The sequence below is a fragment of the Myxocyprinus asiaticus genome, chromosome 6, assembly GCF_019703515.2.
Source record: "Myxocyprinus asiaticus isolate MX2 ecotype Aquarium Trade chromosome 6, UBuf_Myxa_2, whole genome shotgun sequence".
NCBI classification, from domain to species: Eukaryota; Metazoa; Chordata; class Actinopteri; order Cypriniformes; family Catostomidae; genus Myxocyprinus; species Myxocyprinus asiaticus.
Genome location: NC_059349.1, coordinates 14,182,850 through 14,206,018, shown reverse-complemented (window position 1 = coordinate 14,206,018; position 23,169 = coordinate 14,182,850). Strand labels below are relative to the sequence as shown.

The window sequence follows — 23,169 nt, the reverse complement described above, 5'->3', positions numbered from 1 at the left end:
CACAGGTCTGGTCATGGGTGCCAGATGGTGCCCCGTCCCTGAGAAAGAAGGTCCATCCTCAGGGGAATTCACCAGGGGGGGGTATCGCGAGGAGCATGAGGTCCGAGAACCATGTCTGGGTGGGCCAGTAGGGTGCTACTAGGATGACCTGTTCCTCATCCTCCCTGACCTTGCACAGGGTCTGTGCAAATGCATATTTGTGTAATCCCGGGGGCCAGCTGTGTGCCAGTGAGTCTGTACCGAGGGGTGCCTCGGTCAGGGCGTACCAAAGAGGGCAGTGAGAGGATTCCCGGGAAGCAAACAGCTCTAACTGTGCTCGACCAAATCGACTCCAAATCAGCTGGACCGCCTGGGGGTGGAGTCTCCACTCTCCCCTGAGCATAGCCTGTTGTGACAGCATGTCCACCGCAGTGTTGAGGTCGCCCGGGATGTGAGTGGCTCGCAGCGACTTGAGGCGCTGCTGACTCCAGAGGAGGAGACGGAGTGTGAGTTGTGATATGCAACGGGAGCGTAGACCGCCTTGACAGTTGATGTACGCTACCATCGCCGTGTTGTCCATCCAGACCAACACGTGCTTGCCCTGGATCAATGGCCAGAACCTCCGCAGAGCGAGCAGTACTGCCAACAACTCAAGGCAGTCGATGTGCCAACGCAGCCGCGGGCCAATCCGGGAGCCGGTGGCTGTGTGCCCATTGCATACAGCGCACCAGCCCGTCTTGGAGGTGTCTGTCATAACCACGATGCACCTGGAGACCTGCTCTAGCAGAACCCCTGCTCGTAGAAATGCAAGGTTGGTCCAAAAGCTGAAGAAGTGGTGACAGATCGGCGTGACAACCATGCGATGTGTCCCACGGCACCATGCCCATCTCGCACTCATTCGTGAGGTGCGTCATCATTGAGACTGAGTCCAACTCCAAGCCAAGAAAAGAAATGCTCTGAACCGGGGACAGCTTGCTCTTTTCCCAGTTGACCTGAAGCCCCAGTCGGCTGAGGTGCGCGAGCACCAGGTCCCTGTGCGAATACAACACATCCCGAGAGTGAGTTAGGATTAGCCAATCATCGAGATAAATGAGGATGCAGGCGCCCACTTCCCTTAGCAGGGCAAGGGCTGCCTCTGCGACCTTCGTGAAGATGCGAGGGGACAAGGACAGGCCGAAGGGGAGGACTTGTACTGGTACACCCGGCCCTCGAAAGCAAACCGCAGGAAGGGTCTGTGTCGAGGTAAGACAGGAGTCTGTGCAAGGCCCGGTTCAGTACTCGCAGGTCCAAGATTGGCCACAACCCACTGCCTTTCTTCAGTACGATGAAGTAGGTGCTGTAAAACCCCTTCTTCATCTTGGCCCAGAGGGACAGGCTCTATAGCACCCTTCCGTAGAAGGGTAGCGATCTCCGCACGCAAGGTAGCAGCGTTCTCGCCCTTCACTGAGGTGAAGCAGATGGGGCTGAACCTGGGCAGGCGCCTGGTGAACTGAATCACGTAGCCGAGTCGGAAGGTCCAGGTCAGCCATCGCGACGGGTTGGAAAGCGTGAGCCATGCGTCCAAACTCCGGGCGAGGGAGACCAAGTGGACAATCACATCGGACGTACCGGCGGGTGGGGCCTTGCGGCAGGGTGGAGCCTGAGGTGCCACATCGAGGGGGCTCAAACCCCGTGGCCATGCTGAGACCAGAGACATCGAAGCACCTACCTGGCTCCTGACACCCACCATAAGATTGGTCAAGGAGGGGGAGGAGGAATATCGTCCCCGCAGTCTGTCAGAACCAACCCAGTGTGGGCATGTTTGTGCCACAGCTGGGCGCACAGGGGCGGGGGGTCTGCCACTGGAGTGCCAAACCTGCCAAAATGGGACGGTGGTCGTGACGACGGCCGTGCGCACCTGACATGTGACCCCGGGAACAAGAAAACCACTCTTTTATTGAAGTTTTGGGTACCGCAGCCTCTTGGGCATGCGGCGAAAAATGAAACAAAATATTCTCCTCCCTGCCCTCCACTGGGGGATGGAGTGGTCTGTCCACCAGCTCCATAGAAGCGGGTCTCCTCATCCCTGGGTCACCTGTCTCAGGGGCACTTCGAAGCCTTCCTTGGGTTCTTGGCAGCCGACTGTGAGACAGGTGGCGTCTGCTTCCTGCGGTGGGCTCCACGCTGGGGCCGGGCCGCGGTGAGTGGGCTGCGGCAGAGCTGGTGCTGTTGCTGCAGGAGAACGCCCTTGGCGACAAGCAGACGGGGTGCGGGGTCTTGAGCTGGGGCAGGATGTGCTGTATAGTCTCCATCTGCTTCTTCACCACCGAGAACTGCTGGGCAAAGTCCTCGACGGTGTCGCCGAACAGGCTGACCTGGGAAATGGGGGCGTCAAGGAACTGTGCCTTGTCAGCCTCTCTCATCTCGATCAGGTTGAGCCATAGGTGGCGCTCCTGGACCACCAGGGTGGACATCGCCTGCCCAAGTGACCGTGCCATGACATTCGTCACCCGGAGAGCGAGGTCGGTTGCCGAGTGCAGCTCCTGCATCAATCCCAGGTCAGAACTACAGACTGGTAACAGAGAGCCTCCTTTGAGCCCCTGGAGCAGGCCAAGCTCAGCACTCTGTCCCTGAAGACGGCCCTTCTGGTGGCACTTACTTCCATCAAGAGGGTGGGGGACCTGCAGGTGCTCTCTGTTACCAACGAATGCCTGGAGTTCGGGCCGGCACACTCTCACGTGATCTTGAAACCCCGGCCCAAAGTTACGCGCCCAAAGTTCCCACCACTCCTTTTCGGGACTAGGTGGTGAACCTGCAAGCACTCCCTTCAGAGGAGGAAGACCCGGCCTTGTCATTGCTGTGTCCAGTTCATGCTCTGCGCATCTATCTGGACCGCACGCAGAGCTTTAGACACTCGGAGCAGCTCTTTGTCTGTTCTGGAGGACAGCAGAAGGGGAAAGCTGTCTCCAAGCAGAGATTAGCCTATTGGATTATGGATGCCATTTTCCTTGCATACCAGTCTCAGGACTTGCCGTGCCCCTTGGGAGTCTGGGCGCACTCCACTAGAGGTGTTGCATCCTCCTGGGCACTGGCAAGGGGGGGGCCTCTCTTGCAGACATATGCAGAGCTGCGGGTTGGGCTACACCCAATACCTTTGCAAGGTTTTATAACCTACGCATAGACCCGGTTTCGACCCGAGTGTTACGTGGTAACAGCAGGTAGACCAGGCGGCCGGTTGGGTGTACCACTTGCATTGCACCTTTCCCCTTTTTCAAAGGTGATAATGTGCGCTTTTTGTCCACAACAGTTCCCCGTTCCGACAAACTCCGGACACCTCTTTAATTCTTTATCACTGTTCAGGTGACAAACTTGGTGGAGGAGTGACACCACCAGGCCCAGTACTCATGGTATTCCCCTTTTCAGTTGAGCCCGTGTGCTCGAGCTCAGTGCTCCATGTGTGGTGATTCCCCCTTGGTAATCCTGTATGATGAGTTTCCATTGTTCGGTTCCCCTTAGGTGGACCCTGTGTTTCCCCTCATCAGGGCTTTCTCTGCCTCGGCCACTGTGCTGTGTACCCTCTCTATAGATAGGGTCCTCCTGTGGTATCATTCCATATGTGAACTTCCCTATTGGTAAGTCCATGTGAGGTATTCTCACATGCTAACTCTCTTCGGCAGGATGTGGTCTCCGTAGTGCTCTCCTTCCTGGAGAGGGAAGAGCACTTCCCAGTGCTATTCTAGAAAAGTGCACGGCGGGACATTGCTTAACAGCAATCAGTTAAGACACCACCTGTAGCCTCCTTGGATAAGTGCCTCCACCCCCCTTAACGGGACTAGGGAGATGCCTTACCCAACTCGCTGGAAGGTCACAACGTGGTTAAACGCTCGCTGCGAGGCATGCAGAAGCTTGCCCATGTCCACTCTTCCATACCTCATAACACGGTTCAGTGCCTGCAGCATTTCCTATAGGAACCCCTAGTGTCACTACATCGACACAACGTCAAGTGAGTGACAGACAGGGAACGTCTTGGTTACTGATGTAACCTCTGTTCCCTGATGGAGGGAATGAGACGTTGTGTCCCTCCTGCCATGGCACTGAACTGGCCGCTGACATGGCCGGGACTCTCTATCGACTCCTCAGCATAAATCTGAATGAGTGATGCACACCATCTCCTTTTATACCCGTATGTCCGGGGCGGAGAGTGGCATGCAGATTCCACTCGCCAATTTTCATTGGCCTTTTCTATTTTAAGCAAAGGTGATTGGGGCTCTCAAGATCGAACCCCTAGTGTCACTACATCGACACAATGTCTCGTTCCCTCCATCAGGGAACAGAGGTTACATCAGTAACCAAGATGTTTCCAGGTCTCAACTCTGGCACAGCAGATCGATCAATTTAAACAGGCTTGTGCTGCTGCTAAAGAAAAGTTTGGTAAAATGAGGTTAGTGCATATGCAGGTAAAAGCCTTGTCTCCAGAACCGTAGTTGTAATTCCAAGTATTATTAAATATTAATTATTGGAAAACGTTTTTTAAAATAATTAAATAATTGTGATTTCTGATTTGTACCTGAAAATGTCTTGGAATATTGTATAGTGTATATCATTTTTTCTAGTTATGCTCTGGTCTAAAATGATAGTCTGTCAGTTGTAGATAACCATTTGTGTGACTCATTGAGTCTTCCTTCAGGGGGCCTGGGTAGCTCAGTGGTAAAATACACTGGCTACCACCCCTGGAGTTCACTAGTTTGAATCCCAGGGTGTGCTGAGTGACTCATCCCAGGGTGTGCTGAGGCCCAGTTGCTAGGGAGGGTAGAGTCACATGGGGTAACCTCCTCGTGGTCGCTATAATGTGGTTCGTTCTCGGTGGGGCACGTGGTGAGTTGAGCCTGGTTGCCACAGTGGATGGTGTGAAGCCTCCACACGCGCTATGTCTCCGTAGCAACGTGCTCAACAAGCCACATGATAAGATGCATGGGTTGACAGTCTCAGACATGGAGGCAACTGGTATTTGTTCTCCGCCACCCAGACTGAGGCAAATCACTACGCGACCACGAGGACTTAAAAAAAGCACATTGGGAATTGGGCATTCCAAATTGAGGGGGCTCACTCAAATCTCAGCATGTGTTTTACCTTATTGGAAGACATTTGTACACCAAAAAAATCTAATACATTTAAATGTATTAATTCCAAAGATACCTGGATGCATACCTGACATATAAATGAAAATTCGCCCCAGCAATGATTTAAAAAAATCCTTATCCAATGGTCACTATGACTGGAAAAGTCTTGAAAATGTATTAGTCAAAAAGTGTAGTCTGTCAGGGATGATCTTGTTCTTTTTTTGTTTTGGGTATTGTTTCTCATGCAAATTGTATATATATTTTTTTTCCTCTTCGTTCTTTAGCCGTGAAAAGCAGGACCTGCAGTGTGCGTTGGAGTCTAAGCATCGTGAACTGGCTGCTATGGAAGGCAGTTGAAATGATCATCTTTGTCGCTTCAGTGAGCAGATGCTGGCACTGCTGAAGGCCATAGATGAGGCTGACCGCCGGGGCCACTTCAAGAGAAAACCTGTTGGACCACTTGGTACACCTACTAATCCTTACTTTAGTAAGGATTTACGGATTTACGGTTTTGGATTTCAAGTTGTAAATAAACTGCAATTGGGTTCTTCACATCATCTCGTCTTCGTCCACCTGTCATTGGAAGCAACGTTACAGAATACTTGAGCTGCTAAAATGAACCCAGCAGTTCAGCTATTGCACTTACATCAAGTCGCTCTTAAGGACATATTCCGGGTGAGCTTAAATGAGCCAATCTGTTCCATGATGCCTGGAGGCAAGTTTCCATGGACTCTGGCTCAATTCATGGACTATGCCCATATGCTGAGTGGTTCTTAGTTCACTGTTGGAATTGCAGATGTGGAACTCAGCAATTCCACAGCACCCACCATGCCAGAACCCACTGTCACGATCACCACACCACAGCCCAAAGTCATGGCCGCCACGTCAGAGTCCACCATCAGGGTTGCCATGCCACAATTCTCCATCAAGGCTGCCAAGCCAGAGCCCCACGTCAAAGCTGCCAAGCCAGGGTCCCACATCATGGTCACCGAGCCAGGGTCCCCCATCATGGTCACCGAGCCAGGGTCCACCATCATTTTCACTGAGCCAGGGTCCCACATCATGGTCGCCGAGCCAGGGTCCCACGTCATGGTCACCGAGCCAGAGTGCCATGTCATGATCGCAGAGCTTGCACTACCTTCTGCCCCCAATCCCTATTCTGCTCCATGCCATGTCACAGCCACACCACAGTCTGGTCCATGCCATGTCACAGTCAAGCCTCAGTCTGCTCCATGCCATGTCACAGCCAAGCTTCAGTCTGCTCCATACCAAGTTACAGGCTTGCCTCTGGTTAACGAGCCAACACCCACGCCTGCCACGGCCAACGAGACAATGCCCACGCCTGCCATGGCCAACAAACCAGCATTGCAAGCCTTGTCCGTACCAGAGCCAGCTCTCACTGAGCTATTAGACCTGGAGTTGGTTCCCGACCCTTGTGCCCACCCTGAGTATTCTTCCTCCTCCTCTTGATCAGTCGGTTCCCCCTAAGTCACCAGCTCAATCATCGTCCCCTGTGACATCCCATACAAGGGGAACTTCTGACCCTCTGACTCTGCCTAGGCCCTCTGAGCCCTGGACTCTGCCTTGGCCCTCTGATCCCTCAACATCACCTCGGCTCTACGTTCCCTCGGCTCCACCGTGGTCCTCCAGCCTATCGGCTTCACCGGGGTTCCTCGTCCCTCCAGCTCCTCCTTGGTCTGTCAGTCACCTGTCTCCGCTTTGGCTCTCCGATCCTTCGGCTCCACCAGGGATCTCCATCCCTACGGCTCCGGTTTGGTCCTCAGCCCCACCAGCTCCACCTCTGTCTTCCAATCCCCCAGCTCCGCCTTGGTCCTCTGAACCTCTGGCGCTGCCTTGGTCCTCCGAGCCTCCAGCTCCACCCTGGCCCTTCGAGCCTTCGGCTACTCTCCAGGCTCTAAGTTCTCCAATTTCGCCCCTCGAGCCTCTCACGGCTTCACCTTCCATGGCTCTGCCCCTCGAGCCTCTCACGGCTCCACCTTCCATGGCTACGCCCTGGTCTCATGCTCCAAGCCCTGTCTCGCCAGGCCATGCCTCAAGGTCCCCACCCAGCCCCAGCTCGTAGTTTTGTTCATGTTTGGGCATCGGGAGCCGCCCCTAGAGGAGGGATGTGTCATGTTTATATGTGTTTTTGTTCATGTTTTATGTTTATGTCTTTTATTTTGGAAGTTTAGTTCCTGTTCCCTCATGTGATCTTGTCATGTGATCCTGTCATGTGTTTCACCTGTTCATGTGTCTTATTTTCATTGGTCCATTGTTTGATTAGCTTGTTATTAGTTTAGTCTTGTTATTGGTTGTAATTGTCATGTGTTAGCCCATGTCCATGTATATTGTTGGTGTAACATCGTGTCATTATTCTTTCATGTCAAGTCAAGTTGTTTATGTCTGTTTTGTTTTCACTTTGGATTTACGGTTTTGGATTTCATGTTGTAAATAAACTGCACTTGGTTTCTTCACATCATCTCATCTTCGTCCGCCTGTCATTGCAAACAACGTTACTTTCATACCCTCAGCTCCTTTTAAAATGTTACCATATTTAAATCCATTCTGCAGATTTTCCTCCCAAAGCAGCACAGAAAATGTGAAAAAAAAGTCGGAAGGTTCCTTTTGGGCCTTGTCATTGGTTATTTTAATAATCCATATTAAAATAATAATTACATTATTATTTACCTTTAAAGGGTTGGAGAGTTCATTATTATGAGATTTAGGATCTTATGAGAAGCAATGCTGTATGGAAGTGTGTTGTTTAGAGAGTCTTTTTTTTCTAGGATACTGTATTCGTTTGCGGGATCCAGAGCTGAATCTTGCAGTGGAGAGTTGTCTAAAGGCTCTGATGCTGGCTTTCTGCTGCGATAACCACAGCGATGAGAAAGTGTTGCAGGGCATCATGAACCGACGCTTCAAGCAGGGCAGATGACCCCAGATCATCGTCAGCACATTTACCAACACGCTCTACAATGTCAGCAGCAGGTAGCTAGAGTTCACCTAAACTGAGCTGATGTAACATTTAGGAATGATTACCAGAGTTTTCAGCCCTTCATCTTTTTAATTTATTTTTTACTCCATGTGGTGCTTTCTAAGATCAGCATCGCTATTACGATTGCTCAAATCCTGGACCATTTGTGCAATGGACATGAATAATATTGAGGACGGCATACTTTAACTTTTCATATTTACAATTTTTAATTGCTGGTTGATAAAACAGGCAAAAAATTCCATTGACTTGCATTGAAGAAGGGACCCAATCATATCTAGGGTCCAGAATATCATAGAGACAAGGGGTGGGTTCTTTTGACTTGGACCACCAAGCAACCACATAGCACTGAACCAGAATATTCTAACAGCCACATAGCAATGCACTAAAAACACTGAGAATACCCTAGCATTTTGGCGGTGAGTTCTGCGTGGGCAAGCATCACTTTTTTTTATGTATATTTTTTTAAATGTAACAATTTAGTTGTTTTTATCTTTTAGAAATTAGATGTCTAGATATTGACTGCTTTTAGTATAGTTGTAAATCAATGTGTCCTAATGGTACATACATGTTGGGCCTCATGTATTCAGATAGAAGACAAAGGCAGGCCTAACACAAGTCGTAAAACCTAACTCAGCCCCCACACATTCCATGTCGTAAATTTTACTGATAAAAATCGCGCCAAAATCAAACAAAGGGAGTCCAAAACAGACTACAAATCCATGAAGCCTTGCTCACTAAAGGATCGAACTCTCAACTCCTATTGGGTGAGGCACACAACAGAACGTCCCTCAAACATGACATCATCAGGATTTGAAATACCTCTGAAATGTTTCGTAAGTTACCTCCAGCGACTTCGTTCACCGAATATAGACGTAGCTTTTTGCAGCTCTCAGGTGCAACCTCGTGGCACAAGGAAGTAATGTCCGACTTGAAACTGTAGCCATACAATCTCCATCTCGCTGGACGAGTTGAGATTACTCTGTGTTCAACCAAACACTCTAACGGATCCGAAGGAGACCGCCGAGCAATTCGCATCTTCATCCGTTTGCCTACAGAAGTGAAGAGATTAAAGATTTCTCTTCCATCTTCAATCAACTCGACATTTCTGAGTTCTCCGCCAGCCCGCCGAGAATCAACAGCCATACCGCCCACCGACAATCAACAGCCGTACCGCCCGCAGACAGAGCAAGGAAACGGCCTCCCGTCATCACACGAGCCTCAAGGAACCGGGTCAAAGTTAAAGGACGGAGGAAAACACATTCTACCTGTGTCCTCATGCGATTCAAGTAAGAGGTTTACGTCTGGGCAGAGATAGAATATTATAGTGTGTTATTCTTGTGTTTCAAGGTTTTTGCTTGTACAGTTTATGGACCGCCATGTCCGCTCATTATTAATACTCAGGGTATTAATTATCACAAGTTTATTTTGCTGTATTGTTGTCCAACCAAATTGGATTGTTGTGCAATTTCGCCATCTGACAGCAACTGAGTTCATCCATTAAAGAGTCAAATAACGTGGGACTGTTTACGAGCCGTCCACCGTGTCTCTGAGCAATGAACTAAACAGCTGCTTTCTCTCCCACGATCGCGAAATCAGCTTTAGGGCTGTCACTTCTCTCTCTCTCTCATACTAATTACACACACACACACACGCAGGCACACGGCCCCTCACAAACATTCTGGCACACATTTTGGCTCGTAGATAGCTTAAATGCTAAAGCCCAGCTTTGTCCCTAAGCTATCGTACAAGCGGATAAACACGGTAACTGGTAGACGCCATCTCCGCCCCCATTCGTGGTCATATTCCCTGGCCGGAAGTCTCGCGTGACATACTCTCCACGAGAGTCATGTCCGCTATTTTGTGCGCGTCCCTCCTTACACACACACTGACACACACACACACACATACACTGTCACACACACACCTTATGTGTTATAGAATTATTTTATTTCCATATCTAATCATATCACTGTTTAGTTTGTAGTTGTAAGTCAGAAGTTTATTGACTGCATTGTATTAATTATTAATTGATATTACTGCATAAATAAACTTTGTTTATATTACAAAGAGAAGTGTTTTGGTTTGTTTTGCATACGCCTGTGTCATGCTGACGGGATGTCAGTGCTCGGATTCAAACCATCATTCTTTTTTTTTTTTCCTGAAAATCAATATTCTTCGGATGCCAATTTTCCTAAGAAAACAATCTAATATTGAGACTGTTTTACTATTTGGTTATTAGTCCCTAATTCCAGGATGGTGCCCCGTCAATGTTAATCCTTATATTCTATTGATTTTTGATAATTGATAATTATCTTTGATGATTGAATTTGAATGATCAATAAGCTAGTGTTAATTTTAATTAATGTTTCATCGATGTTAACAATTAACGATTATCTTTGATAATTGTTGATTTAAAGGATTTTAAAAAAGCTAACATTGATTCTCATCAATGTTCTATTGATTTTAATAATTAGTAATTATCTTTGATAATTAGTAATTATTGCTAATAACCAAACTTGCTCCTAAACGTAGCACATTACATTTACTGGAGCCCCATATGAGGTTTTAATGAGTTAGATCCAATTAATTAATTTAAATATTAATTAATAACTACAGAAATAATTATTAATTAATTATTAATTAATAATTATTAATTATTTCTGATAGTAACACTGATCTAAACAACCAGTAAAGCCCTACATGCACATTGCAGTGTAGACAACTATGTAGTTTATAATTTAAACTATTTAGTTTTGTTGTGTTAAACTGCTACTCCCATCAAGGTGATGTTTTTCTGTTAAAATTGCTGTTTGCTGTCTTGAATGAAAAAGATGCAGACATTTAATCCATATTATCCTTTTTCCTTTCATTTGTTTTTAGAACTGTCAGTCATCCTGAATATCCATCAGTGCTCCAGGTACTTGACATTGAGAATCCAGTTGTTGCCAACTGCCTGATTGACATGAAAGGGACAGAAACCATTCTGCTCAACAAGGTTGAGGCCTACAAGTATTTTTCTGTTTGCTGATGATGCATTTCCATATCCTGTATTGTCCTGTGAAGTGAAGAGCTTTTCATCTGTGCTCTAATTTTCTGGCAGAACTCTAAAGATGCAAGAAGAGTTATGCAGTGTGCACATCCACTACGCAACTGCAGAGAGGCCTTCACACACGAGGGGGACCAGGTCTACTAGGTCTTCCTCTGAACAGCACAGAGCTCTCTAACTTAGCAAAGACGTTGAAGAAGAAATCAGGTTTGTTCTTGAAAAATTCAGTCACTTCTTGACTAGACATGTGACAACCAATGACTTTTGGCATCACTGACATCAAATCTGGTGCGACGTGTCTTGACTACATCTAAGGGCAATACAGTGCAATATAGTGCTTTTTTGATCCTGTTTGGAGCTTGGCAGTTCTTGGTCACTATACTCTCAAAAAAGGAAGTCATTACCCATAACCCTATAATGCTGTGTGTATTAAATATGATATACAACGTTTGATGGCTCCTGTTTCACTCTCTGTTCAAGCTGAACCTATGGTATGTAAGTTTCACATATTTATGGCACAATCTAGTGGTTATTTGTGAAAAAAGTGGTTTCAATGTTTATATCGATCTATTTAAAATGGTGGCAGACTTGCATGAAATGTGACTCTTATGTTGTGATAAATAACAGCTTATTTTAATAAAGTAAAAGTGACAGTATTGATTATATTGTTACTGATATTTAAAAATGAGTATTTGCTGAATATAAGCAACTTGTGCTTGAAATCCATGTATCAAATATGATACATCAGGCTTATGAGGTATATCTCTCAGTCTCTCTAAAACCATTACATTACATTCATGCCCACCACAAAAAAAACAAACAAAACAAAACAAAAAATAAATAAATAAATAAATCACAGAGCTTTGAAAATGCTGACATATACATTTTTATAAGATATATTAAAAGAGTGGAGTAAAATGTCTGTATTTTAATATATGCAGCCTGCTCTGTCATTATAAAGATCTCATTATTTTACATTACAAGCTATTATGATGTCATCTTACCATAAGTAAGAAAAAACCCAGTGAAAAAAGTTATGCAATTTCCCTCTTTAAAATGTCAATATACCAGGGTTGTGCAAAATTCAGAATTTCAGAATTTCAGAATTGACCCCCTTTCAATTCATGAGTTGGAATTTGAATTACAGGAATAATTGAGCCACACCTCACAGGAAATGGAATTTGATTTGGAATGATAGGAAGTGGAATTTACTGAATTGCAATTCAAAGAAATTCAACACAGTCACATTACAAAATTCCATTAGTATTAGACACATTTTGTGACAAATACCTGTAATTACGTTTGTTTACCAAGTATGTCTGTTTATTCCCTAATAGGTAGAATTATTTTTTTAACTTATAGACTTTTATAAAAAAATTATCTTTGAATAATAATAAATACAATAAAATTAACATGGCTATCAAAAGAGTTTGTTTTTTGCTGTACAGCACCAGAAATGGTCCACCACATTGTTTTCAGATTACCTTATAAAATTAGATTAAAAATTTGAATCTATTGGTTGTTTAATATATTGAGCAAATTAGAGCATTCCTGGAAATAAAATGTTCTTCCACCATGGTCAATAAAATGAAAATGTATTAAATATAGTGAAATAAATGAAATACAAATTTGTAAAGGTGGCATTTTATACATTGTTATATTTTATTATATTTGTTATTGATTATTAATACTTTAAAAAGTGATGTGTTTGTAAAACTTACATTAATTTTGCATATTTTTTTTAAATTGCATTAATCTACTTCATTTTATGTAAATTAACTGAACTTAAAATGTCAACCTGCCATGATTTTTACATATTAGCTGTACATATTACATATAAATGTAATTCTTTTTAACAATTACATATTTAAATTAAGTAACTTTAAGAAGATAGTGTATCTTAAACGTCAACTTAGTCCTATGACAATTTCTTCCTATATTTACATGGTTTTAAACTGTTCAATACTCTGAACATCTCATGCACATTTCTTCAAACATATTTCACGAAGAGCGATGTGCTTGCTGTCTTAATCTGAATAATAAAAAATTTTAACTAATCAAATGAACACTTTTGAGGAAAAAAAAACATTTAAAGTATTTTAAAAAGGCACACACAGACCTCGAAACTTGGTATATAAAACACGACAAGGTTAGTAATCAACAAATTGATAATGTTATTAGAGAAACAAACTAATCAATCGCAAAACAACAAGTTTCCTACCATGACAACAAAATCAACAACAACAATGTAAATAAAACCATGCAAATGGCCAAACAATGCAACCATATTATTCATACCCCCATGCATGCTGAGAAGAGGGTAAATGGGACTGAACCACATAAACATTTTGTGAAGGCCAATTTGAACTATTGATAAATGCATTTATCCAACTCGCTGCTGTGTTTGTTGGTTCGACTAAGTATGTTGTAATAGAAAAGCTGTATTGAGTTCCTTAAAATTGCTAAGCCCAAAAAAACTACAATAGTCAAGTAAATCTTTAATTTTTTTATTTTATTTTATTTATTTTCTTTTAGCATTATTTTATTTACTTCACTTTACTTGATCTAAGAAAATAAAATTCACTGTGTAATGTTTCTGGAAATACCCCTTTTGGTATGCATAGGATAATTTGATAACATGTTTCAAATCAAATGTATTATCAAAAATAAACTTAAAAACAGGCAGACAAATTTCTTTGAATTTGCAATTCTACATCCTTTTTGATACCTTGATTCAAATTCAATCCAAATTCAGGAATTGAATTGGAATTGAATTGGCATTCATCATTCAAGTCTGAATGGCGCACAAACCTGCAGTATAGTGTTTGGTGCATAAAATACATATGATAAAAATTGTTTATTGAGAAAAAATATTTTATTCATATAGTATTTGATGTACTGAATTGAACTGTGATACATTTCAGTGCATACTTTTAGACCAAGGAGAGGAAGTTGTCATGACCAATCTCTCAAATATTTGGCATCTCTGAAAAGCCCAGGGAGTCCTCTGATAATACCCCAAGAGCATGTATTGTCAAAGAAAAACTTTAAAAAAAAATGTCCTCCACAAAAATTAATTACTGGGCCTCAGGAGGATAATTACCTTTAAAGCCTTATGTATCAAATATGATACATAAAAGACAAACATTTGCAAAATTTTTATATTCTTTTTATAGTTTGTCTAATGGTACTAAAAACAGTTTAATGTAAAAAAAAATTTGAATTTTCTGCCAATTCTTTTATATGTCAGGCTTTACAAGGTTGATTGAAATTGCGAACATTTTTACAAGCAATTTAATGTCCTTCATTCAGATTAAGTCAACATAATTTAGTTGAATTAGGTCAAATAAATGTACTATAGTAGTTTTAACTCAACTTCATTAGGTTCTTCCAATTCAATTTACTGAGGTTTATTTAGCTAATTTTGATTTAGTAATCATTAGTGTATGCCAGGTGAGCAACTATAAAAACTGTCTTGCACTGTCAATTTAATTGCAACTGCTTATAGAGCTTGCAGCCCTCAAATCAAACATCACTTGAAAGTGAAAGTCCATTCTCAAGCTAAGCACAAGTGCCATTCTTTACCACAACAGTATAACCCCCAAATCTCCATCACAACAGGCTCTCTTTTTAAATGCCAGTATAACAGAACATTAAACATAAGTAAATCTCCTCATACTCTCATCTTCTCAAAAATGCCTAAAATAGCACTTAATTTCAACACTTGTTCTCCCTATTCAGTTCCATACAGAGCATGCTGGGAAATGGAAATCCCTTGCCAAGTTTTATCAATGCTACATTAACGCCACAAAATGTATTCATGTAGTCTCAACTCAAATGGATTAAGTAAAGTTCAATGTTACAAATTTATATGGATAAAATGCAATTCAATTGTGACAACATTTTCTAGAATTGTGTTGCTTTTTAATTAGTAAACTGAACAAGCAGCAAAAATCTTTTTTTTTAATTATTATTCTTTTGTGTGTGTGTGTGTGTGTGTGTGTGTGTGTGTGTGTGTATGCTTTCGTTGAATGGAAAGCATTGCTAGTCATTTAATTAAGGTTTGTTTTTTTGTTTCCCAGCATTTTTTAATAGTTAGTTAGTTGATATATTTGATATTGGCTTGAATTTGAAATTTATATTGAAATTGATTTTTTCCATTCATCTGTTAAACAAGCATGCAAGATTAAAAAAGTTTGTTCCCTATCTGTCACTCACTCGATGCTGTGTCGTTGTAGTGACACTAGGGGTTCGATCTTGAGAGCCCCAATCACCTTTGCTTAAAATAGAAAAGGCCAGTGACAATTGGCGAGTGGAATTTGCATGCCACTCTCCGCCCTGGACATACGGGTATAAAAGGAGATGGCGTGCACCACTCATTCAGATTTTTTCTTCGGAGCTGAATGCATGTGTGTTCATCCCTATCACCAACGCTTACGCTGCTGGATTTACAGGGCATATCAGCAGTCACCCTCACACAGTCGAGCTTTGTGCTTCCCCTGGGTGCTTCAGCGGACGAGTCTGCAGGTGCTAAAAGAGTATATTCTAAAGAGTATATTTTCTATATAAAGAGCTCGCACAAATGATTGCCGTCTTTTTAAAGATGGCCTTTCACCTTTGTGCTACTGGATGTGGCTGTTATTTCTCCCCTCCGGATAGCCATGAAATCTGTCTCGAGTGCTATAGCAGCATATCACGATACACTGGATGGGAGACCCTCATGACAGCATGACCTGATCACCATGTTCCTCAAAGGCGCCAGGAGGTTGAATCCTCCTAGACTGCGCCTGATTCCCTCTTGGGATCTCTCTGTGGTCCTACCTGCCCTACAGAGAGCCCCCTTTGAGCCCCTGGAGCAGGCTGAGCTCAGCACCTTGTCACTAAAGATGGCCCTCCTGGTGGCACTCACTTCCATCAAGAGGGTGGGGGACCTACAGGCACTCTCTGTCACCAGCGAATGCCTGGAGTTTGGGCTGGAACACTCTCATGTGATCTTGAGATCCCGGCCCGGTTACGTGCCCAAAGTTCCCACCACTCCCTTTTAGGCCCAGGTTGTGAACCTGCAAGTGCTCCCTTCAGAGGAGGAAGATCCGGCCTTTTCGTTGCTATGTCCAGTTCGTGCCCTGCGCATCTATCTGGACCACACGCAGAGCTTCAGACACTCAGTGCGGCTCTTTGTCTGCTTTGGAGGGCAGCAGAAGGGGAAAGCTGTCTCCAAACAGAGGATGGCCCATTGGATTGTGGATGCCATTTCCTTGGCTTACCAGTCACAAGAACTGCCGTGCCCCTTGGGAGTCCGGGCGCACTTCATTAGAGGTGTTGTGTCCTCCTGAGCACTGGCAAGGGGGGCCTCTCTAGCAGACATACGTAGAGCTGAGGGATTGGGCTACACCCAATACCTTTGCAAGGTTTTACAACCTACACATAGAACCGGTTTCATCCCGAGTGTTACGGGGAAACAGCAGGTAGGCCGGGCAGCCGGTTGGGTATACCGCTTGCATTTACGCCTTTCCCCTTTTTCAAGGTGATAATGTGCATTATTTTGTCCACAACAGTTCCCCGTAACTGGTGAACCCTGGACGCCTCTTTAAGTCTTAAGCACTGTTTGGTGATGAACACGGCAGAAGAGTGATGCCACCAGGCCCAGTACTCGTGGTATGCCCCTTTTCAGGTGAGCCCATGTACTCGGACTCAGTGCTCCATACGTGGTGATTCCCCTCTTGGTAATCCCATGTGATGTGTTTCCACTGTTCGGTTTCCCCTCAGGTGAACACTGTGTTTCCCCTCATCAGAGCTTTGCTCTGCTTCGGCCACTGTTGCTGTGTACCCTCTCCGTAGATAGGGTCCTCCCGGTGGCATCATTCCATATGTGAACTTCCCCTTTGGTAAGTCCATGTGAGGTATTCTCCACATGTTAACCTCCCTCCGGTAGGATGTGGTCTCCGTAGTGCCCTCCCTCCTGGAGAGGGAAAAGCACTTCCCAGCATTATTCTAGAAGGTGCTTGGTGGGAAATTGCTTAACAGCAAATATCAGGAAAGGCCACCGCCTGTAGCCTCCTTGGGTAAGTGCCTCCTCCCCCCTTAACGGGACTAGGGAGATGCCTTACCTAACTCGCTGGAAGGTCACGACATGGTCGAGCGCTCGCGGCGAGGCACGCAGCAGCTTGCCCATGTCCACTCTTCCTATAGGAACCCCTAGTGTCACTACATTGACACAACGTCGAGTGAGTGACAGACAGGGAACATCTAGGTTATTAGTGTAACCTCTGTTCCCTGATGGAGGGAACGAGACGTTGTGGCCGCTGACATGGACTCTCTATCAGCTCCTCAGCATAAATCTGAATGAGTGGTGCACGCCATCTCCTTTTATACCCGCATGTCCGGGGCGGAGAGTGGCATGCAAATTCCACTCGCCAATTGTCATTGGCCTTTTCTATTTTAAGCAAAGCTGACTGGGGCTCTCAAGATCGAACCTCTAGTGTCACTGCATCGACACAACGTCTCGTTCCCTCCATCAGGGAACAGAGGTTACACCAGTAACCTAGACGTTTCTTTGCATGCCCAGAGAACGCATCTGGAGCACTTTCAGCAAGAAATGCAGCAGGTCAGTAAAGATGAGAAACAAAACCAAGCTCTTCAGAACTGAGCCTATGATGACCAGAAGAATGCCAGGGTGACTAAATATCTTCTATCAAATTTTCCTGGAATTTTAAAATTGGCCTTGAAAAGTCATGAAAATTAATAAAATCCAAATTTATATAGTGAGTGAAAATATTCCTAGTGATGCTCAGCTTTGAAATCATTGGCTAGTTATTTGTGAATGCAGTCTCCAGAAAACAATTTTTAAAAATCATGACACAAACTACTGGGAAAGTAGCTTTTTATGTACAAGCCACATCAAAGCATTTTTTTTTTCTTTTTTATGAATTTGGTCTAATATGCAATTTGTTGTGAATTTTAACCCACAGGAACGTTGTCGCAAGCTTCAGTCAGAGCTGACAGAATTACAGAATGTTGAGGAACCCCAGTCGGAGGACTTTGGTAGAAAACAGTCACTCCTAATGAGGATTGCTTGCATATGTTGAGGGAAGAATGTGGATTTGTGTGACTCATTCTGACTTTGAATTCAGGAGGAGGAATTAGAAGAGCTGAGCAGTCGGATAAGTGAGTGCCTAGAGGAATGTGAAGCCACACGGCGGCAGACACACACACTCAAGAGGGAGTATGAGGAGGCCGAGCAGCTCTTCCAACAGCAGAGGGAAGCTTTAACAGCATTGCAGAGGAAGCTGAGCCCAATAAGGTCAGATGCAAATTAACAGTATGCTTTCATTTTATTGAAAAGATCACCATGAATATCTGTCTGTCAGTGTATTTTCTGTGTATTTTCTATTCATATATCAATCAATCAATCCCTGCTTTATGATCACAAATCTCAAGATCACATCATACGTATATCAAGCAGAATTAAATAAAAGTCCATAACAGTTTCACTTCTTAATTATCAATCTATCCAACTTAATAAATAGTTTTGTTTTGATGTGTTTGAGTGTAGGAGCAGTTAAGTAACTGTGATCAGGAGGTGGCGAGGAGTAAACACCACAAAAAACACTATGAGGAGAAATGCGAAAGCCACATGGACATGATAGAGGCACTGAAGAGAAGCCTTAATGAGAAAGAGCAGGAGTTACAGGTGAACAAACACTGACCTACTTACATGCATCTTACACTGATCCATTACATATGAGCAGATTAAAGTTTGTTTGACTGTAACTGTTTGTTTTACAGGCTTCAATAGCAAAGGCCTCAGAAATCTGCCCAGAGCGCATGGATGTATGGAGAACAGCCAAGAGTTTGGACAGTGAGATCAGCCGCCTCAAACTCAAGATTAACACGCAGCAGGAACAACAAGGAGACAGAGACACTATCGTCAGGTACACATATACTGTGTCCAATCCAGTTCTCTCATTTTACACTTTACACTTTTCATTTCTGGCAGTGGAACTCAAAGCAAATTACTTTTTCTCAATTGTTAGTGTATTTATTTTGAATGATGAAATTGAAAGCAGGATGTGCAGCTTCTTGGTTATTATGGCATCTGCAACTCATTTTGCTTCCGTAATGTGAAATATTTCAAAGCAAAACCGGATATTAAAATGTTTAGGGCGGGGCTTGATTTTATCCGTCAGGATTTGATTGGATTGTGAAAAGTGGTCCTTTCAAGTTAATTGTAAAGTACTGCTCCCCTCTTGAAACACTGCCAGCACCTGTTTATTGCAGTGTAAGTGGTCAAGGTGTCATCAGCCGAAAAAGTCATTTCATAGGTATTTTGATGAATTATTACAGAGGCAAACTTTTTTTCTGTAGAATAATGTGGACTACTGAATCACCAATACTGTCTATTTATAGTAAGTAAATGGGGTCAATTTTGATTTCAAGTTAACTTTAAGACTTTCGATAATTTTCAAACAGGTATATTATAGAATTGTGTATGCTTCACTAACCTAATAGTACCGTAGTACATGGTACTTTGACAATACCATGATTTTTTTGGACATGGCACATTTTCATACCATGGTATTCTTTGAAACATACCGTGGTACTACTCCAGGGTAACAAGAGTTATTGTCCTCACAATTTCACTGTATTTACTTCTACGTACGTACAAAATTTGTTATGTAGGTGTTACATAACAGCATTTAATCAATGTTTATTATGCCCCAAGCCACCATTCTCACACTTATTGATGTTATAATGGTAAAGTTCTTGTCATTGTATCTTTCAGGCAGTACCACGAGGCAAAGGAGAACTTCATCAATATTGCCCGACAGGTCAAGGGCCTGGAAGCCTTTTTTCAACAATTAACCGAGATCATGAACACCAGGCACTATGTCTATACTGAACTGAGAATGTTAGTTTCATTCTAATGTGCATGAAGAGGCCCTTTCCCACTGGCGGTACTAAAGCCTGTTTTATGAACTTTTCACCGGGACTAGTACTTTTTGTCGTTTTCGCACCTGAGGAACTATAGTTCCTCAAAGCCGTTTTAGGGGACATTTTTAGCTCTTACTCCGGGATAGGTACTTTTGGGGTGTATGGACTATGGCAGACTGTGGGAGGTGCTGCAGCCTGTGATTGGTCAAAAACCTATGACACACAAATAGTTTTAAGAATCACAAGGAGTCCGCAGCCACCATTTGTAAACAAGCTTGTAGCTGCTAGCCTGCTACTAAGAGGATTGCGCTAATTTTACAGTTCCATTAACATAAATAACATATAACAAACAAAGTATCCAAAGAGAATCACCCGTTTCACATATGTGTCTGCGAGGGGTGAGCAGCGATGCTGCGTGGTTTCATCAGGAGACACGCTTTGAGTTTTTGTCGCATCTATACTGTTTGTACTGTGCGACTATACAGAAAATAAAGTGATCTCTTGATTACTACATTGAATTTTACTGGGATGACGAATATAAATAGTCAGATGTTTATCGAAAGTGGGTAATTGAACTCTATTATAAACTAAACAGTCATTAAATCTAGTTTACATGAGGAAGTATTGCGTGCCAGTTATTGCATGGTTAACTTGCATGAAGACGTCTTTTTTAAGTCAATGAGTATTTCAGTACAGTATTTTATGTTGAGTCATAAAAGCCTTTATTGTAAAAGACTGTGTTGATAAATAGGTTTATAGTGCATTTTCAACATGTTGTCCCCTGAGTTCAGCGTGTGCTGCGTGGTTAAAGAGCGCAGTATCTCATGCACCCAGTTTAAACTGTAACCTAAAGACACCGGCTGCGTCAGAAAACTGGAAAATGCCTTCGGAAGATGGATAAGGATGTCGCTCCGATCCTGGCATCCTCCGTCGGTGTTGACAGTTTTGTGGTTGTTGTTGCTATTGAATCGCACATGCAAAAAATGTCACAAGAAAAATAGTCAATACTAGATGACGTCACTACGAGGGTTCCTTCTGTGAGTCAGAATGCAAAAGAGGAAAAGTCTCCAGGGGTGTCCCGTTCCTCGTAAGAGTTCTCATCTAGAAAGTAAATAAGAAAAAAGTACCAGGATTCTAGGTGGGAAAGGGCCTATAGTTACACTATAAGTTGCATATACTGTAATGTGGTTATATAACTGGAGATGTTACAAACTGTCCCTCTTCATTTACCTTTGCTGTACCCATGTTGTGGTTGTATGTTTATGTGTTTGCAGGTATCTTTCTGTGCGTTGTAAATACTACTTTGACTCCATGCTGTCCCAGAGAGGATATATAGGCAAGATGACCTTTGACCACAAGAATGAGGGGCTCTCTATCTCAATAAGACTTTCTTTATAAATACAATATCCGAGTCACCTGGTGCTAATCTATCAAGAAAACAACTGTTGATATTTTAGTTACAAAATTGCTACCGTCACTGTGGGCCATAGATGAAGCATCATTCCATGCCCTAGACGAGTTTGATGTCTATATGGTAAAAAAAATGTTTACAGTCCTAACACCCTGTTGATTGTACTCACCATTTTTTCAAATATCTGATCCCAAAAAACAATACATTTGCAGTGATTTTTTAATATTAACAAAATAACACTAATTGTCTTTTTGGACCCACTTTATATTAGGTGTCTTGAACTACTATGTACTTAAGCATTTGATGCAATGTACTTATTGTGTAAATTTTTGGTGTTGCATTGTACTTGCGTTTAAAGTACAACCCCAATTCCGAAAAAGTTGGGACAGTCTGAAAAATGCTAATAAAAACAAAAACAAAAATTTCACCCTTTGCTATATTGAAAGCACCACAACTACACATTATATGATGTTTTACCCTGTGAATTTCATTTTTTATTTTATTTTTTTAAAGTAATTTCAAATCAGATGATTGCAACATGTGCCAAAAACGTTAGGACAGTCGAGTTTTACTGTGAAACATCACCATTTCTTCTAATAACTCTTATTAAGCATTTGGGCACTGAAGACACAAGTTTGTTAAGTTTAGAAAGTGGAGTTTTCCCCCATTCATCCATTATATAGGTCTTTAGCTGCACAATTGTACGGGGTCTTCGTTGCCATATGGTGTGCTTCATAATGCACCACACATTCTCAGTTGGAGACAGGTCAGGACTCCAGGTAGGCCAATCTAGCACCCACACTCTCTGCTTACACAGCCATGCATTTGAAATCCGGGCAGTGTGTGGTTTGAAGTTGTCCTGCTGGAAAAGACTTTGCTGGATGGCAGTATATGTTGCTCCAAAATTTTTACATATCTGTCTACATTCATGGTGTTCTCACAGATGTGCGATTTACCCATGCCATGGGCACTGACACACCTCTGGCCCATACAGACACTGGCTTTTGGACCTGATGCTAATAAAAGCTTGGATGGTCCTTTTCCTCTTTGGATAACACAACGGCTTTGTTTTTCAAAAAGATTTTGAAATGTGGACTCTTTGGACCAAAAAAAAACACAGTTCCACTGTTCTACTTTCCATCTAAGATAAGACCGAGACCAGAGAAGTCAGCAGCATTTCTGAACAGTGTTGATGTAGGGCTTCTGCTTTGCATAGTAAAGTCTTAACTTGCATCTATGGATGCAGCGGCGAATGGTGTTGACTAACAAAGGTTTACTAAAATTATCCCAAGCCCATGTTCATGATATCCATTACAAATGAATGCCGTTTTTTAAGATGGTGATGTCTGAGTGCTCAGAGATCACGCACATTCAGAAGTGGTTTTCGTCTTGCCCTTTACGCACCGAGATATGACCAGATTCCTTGAATCTTTTAACTAAATTGTGCACTGTAGAGGGTGAAATGCCCAAAATCCTTCCAATTTGTCTTTGGGAAACATTGTTCTCAAAAAGCATTTGCTGTAGAATCTGTTGGCAAATTGACAAGTCTTGAATGATCCTTGCTCTTGAAGGACTAGGCTGTTTTTGGAGGCTCCTTATATACTATGACATGATTGCCTCACCTGTTTAACATCTCCTGTTTCATATTGCCTTGCTATTTCAACTCGTCAAATTGTTATTAGTCTTAAATTGCCCCTGTCTCAACTTT

The 23,169-nt window shown here is 43.1% G+C and overlaps 1 pseudogene; it reads left to right on the top strand.

The window, feature by feature from the left end:
- The window catches only part of LOC127442200 (structural maintenance of chromosomes protein 6-like), a 77,529-nt pseudogene that overhangs the window by 45,282 nt on the left and 9,078 nt on the right, over nt 1-23,169 (top strand).